Source organism: Orycteropus afer, unplaced genomic scaffold, assembly GCF_000298275.1.
Source record: "Orycteropus afer afer isolate SDZICR_OR568_19922 unplaced genomic scaffold, OryAfe1.0 scaffold00474, whole genome shotgun sequence".
NCBI lineage: Eukaryota > Metazoa > Chordata > Mammalia > Tubulidentata > Orycteropodidae > Orycteropus > Orycteropus afer.
This window is the reverse complement of record NW_006922061.1, coordinates 1,860,457-1,864,363: the sequence shown is the minus strand read 5'-3', so window position 1 is coordinate 1,864,363 and position 3,907 is coordinate 1,860,457.

Below are 3,907 nucleotides of genomic sequence, written 5' to 3'. Positions count from 1 at the left end.
TCTAAAATGTACAATGAAATTAAATGGAATGGAAAAACTCAACACACTTGAAAGTGAGAAAAAAATTCTTTGTATCATATTATTGAGATCTCCTAAAGCAGTAAATAAGAATGTGTAATATCAAGGCATAGATAAGCAGAGAGATCAATGAGAAGAAGAAAAAGTCCTGACAGGAACATACCCCCATGACTGATCACAAGGTTGATACCACAGATCAGTGAGAAAAGAACTATTTTTTTTAATACTCTGAGACAATTTGATAGCCACATAAAAGCACAATGTATAACTGAACATTATGCAAGCATTTTCTAAGGGAATGAAGTAAATAAGTGAGAAAAACTACAAAGTTATATTAGAAACGAATATTGGAATTTATCATCATATTTGTTGTTGTTGTTTGTATTTCTCAACTAAGACACAAACTAAGAAAATTATTGAGAATAGACTGCTGTTTTTTTTCCTTTGAAGTCTTGATTGACAACTGGGTTGTTTACAGTTTAGTTGATTTTGAACAATATTTCTATATATGTTTCTTATATGTATCCTTGTCCAGGTTTCTCCAAAGATCCTAAAGGTGGAATTATTGGGCCATAGTGTATGCAGAGTTCCAACTTTACTAGAAAATGCCAAAAAAAAAAATAACAACCAAGAAAATTATTGAGAATTTTGTTTGGAAGACAATTAAAAATATTTGTTTGTTGAAAATATTGTTTGTGGCTATAAAGAATATTAGAGAAATGAATTGATTGCTTGTAGTTAGTTACTAGGAGCTCTGGTGGCATAGTCCCTACGGCATTTGATTGCTAACCAGAAGGCTGGCAGATCAAACCCACCAGCCACTCCTCAGAAAGAAGGTTGGGCAATCTACTTCCATAGTGATACCGCCTCAAAAACCCAAAGAGGGGTCGCTATGAGTCGGGTACAACTTGACCACAGTGGGTTAGTTAGTTATTGTCATGTCCGCTTCAACTCATAGCAACCTTATGTATAACAGAATGAGACTGCCCATTCCTGTGCCATCCTCACAATTGTTGATATTTTTAATCACTGCATCAATCCATGTTATTGAAGTTTTCCACCAGTTTTACTGACCCTCTACTTTATCAAACATGATACCTTTCTCCAGCAATCATTCTATCTAGTGAAGTATACAAAATAAGCAAGACAAAGTCTTGCTGTCCTTCTAAGGAGCATTCTAGCAGTACTTCCTTCAAGACTGATTAGAATTGACTAGAAAATATATCTCCAACATATATAAATGGTAAAATATTTATATCCATTGTATAAAATTACCTCCTAGAAATCAATAATTTGATTTTGAATCCAATAGGCAAAATAATTGAATAAGTGTTTCATAGAAGAAGTCAATAAATAAGACAAGAGTGCTTAAGGGAGGTATAAATTAAAAATAAAACATGATACTATTGCATACCTACATAACAAATACACCAATATTTAAAAGGCTGACAAGATAAAGTGAAGATACTGATGTAGGGTTGCATAATATCATAACTTTTCAGATTTTTTTTTTTTTTTTTTGGCATTTTCTAGTAAAGTTGGAAGTCTGCGTACACTATGGCCCAACAATTCCACCTTTAGGCTCTCTGGAGAAACCGGGACAAGGATACATATAAGAAACATATATAGCAACATTGTTCAAAAGCACCTAAACTGTAACAGCCCAGTTGTCAATCGAGACTTGAAAAGAAAAAAAATAGCAGTCTATTAATTTACTTGTAAACTTTACAAAAATTAATATGAATGAATTTGAGTGGATCGAGCCTATGGACATATTATTGGCCAAAAAATACAAACTACTAATAAATACATAATGCACCATTTATATAAAGTTCAAAAATTATACAACAGTGGATGAGTGCAAGCAGAGGAAGTGAATAAAAGCAAGAAAGAAATTTCTATAATTCCTGGAAAGTGGTCATTTATGGTAGAAGAAAATTATTGCCTAAGAGGATGATTTCAAGATATTGGCAATATTATATTTCTTAATTTGTTTAGTAATGGTATGGGTATTTGCTGTATAATTATTTATTAAATTGACTATTATTATGTCCCCATTATTTATTATATCTCCATCAAAACCTCCCTGTGAATATTTGTAGCTCCTTTATACATCATTGTCAGAAAAGAAAGTTGGAAGTAACCAAAGTATCTTTTAATACATGAATAAAAAGCAAATTGTGGTACATCCTGAAAATGGAATATTATTTAGCATTAAAAAGAAGCTATCAAGCTGTTAAAAAACTTTAGATGAAAGAGCTCAGTCTGAAAAAATTACCTACTACATTAGCTCCTCACTTATCAATGTGGGTAAATTCCAAAGACCTGGTCATTATGGAAAAATTGGTGTTGTACAAAAATGGAAAATGACTACATCATAGTATGACTGCCAAATTACATCATTACATTAATGTCAAATTATATCATTATGTAGCTGCTAAACCACTGAGAATCATGGCCCAGCCAAGTTGACACATAACCTTAATATAGCAGCATAACTCTTACTTCACACCGTAACTTTCATTACTGCCAGGTATACATTGTTAATGCATAAAATAGTCAGATAGGAGGTTTTTTAGTGTCGTCCTAAATGTGAAATATTGGGTACCAAGACAGTGCATAAGTAAGTAGTAGTTGTATATGATTGCAAAACTACAGAAACAGAAAAAAGCTCAGTGATTGTCAGAGGCTCAAGGGGAGAATATAAAATGAATAAACAGAGCAGAGCACAGGGGATTGTGGTGCAGTGAACTTGCTTTGTAAGTACTGTGTAAATATTTGACCTATGAGTGGTATCTAAGGGATTACTCCCATGCAGTGGAATGTATTTCAGTGCATTATGTAATTCATAATTTCCATGGTTTGCTCTCTAACAGAAAAGAAAAAAAAAACTGAGTGCCATCAAGTCTGTCCCAACTCATAGTGATCTATGGCAGTTTCTGAGGCAGTATCTCTACAGAAGTAGATTGCCCAGTCTTCCTTCCAAAGAGTGGCTAGTGGATTTGAACTGCCAGACTTCTGGTTAGTAGTCAAATGCCTTAGGCACTACACCAGCAGAACTCCTCTCTATGGATGTGGAAACCTACTTCTTAGTAACTGCAGTGTGGCCATTTTCCTTTCTACACTGTTAGAGAGGAAAGCCTGAGGCAAGGAACTCCACATTTTAAGTCATGTTAACTTTTACCAAAAGATATTCATGGAATTTAAAAGATAAGTCTAATGAATCCACTTGAGTAACAAAGTTCATTTGTGAAACAGATGAGGAAAACTGCAAATAAATCTCAAAATTGTAAGGATATTTGACACCATGTTACATAAAAAATAGAATAAAGAATTATTTATTAGTTCATAGAAGTTATGTACTACAGTTTATATAGACAAATCCTGTGCTGTCTGACCCTGAATACCAAAACTTAAATCAACAAAATAGAAGAAAGGCAAATTAAGAGCCTAATCCAAGAAAAAAAACAGTGTAATGATTATATATAAAAATGCAGAGTATTAATGGTGAGAAAAAAACAAATTCTTCTGTCATGAGAATGTTCTAACAAATTCAAATGACTGCTGTTTAACAATACTAGAATTTTCATTTTCCATGTTGGAGACCTGGGTTTGAATTTCAGCCAATAGACCTTACATGCAATCCCCACCTTCATGTCAGTGGAGGCTTGGGTGTTATTATGGCTCTGAACATGTTTCATTTAGATCTTCCAGACTAAAGTGGACTAGAAAGAAAGGCTTGTGATTTGCTTTCAAAAAATCAGTCAATAAATCAACATCCAAAAATCAGTTAGATTCCTCTACACCAGCAAAGAGATTGCTGAAAAAGAAATAAGGAAATCAATACCGTTCTCAATAGCTACCAAAAAAATAAAATACTTGGGAATAA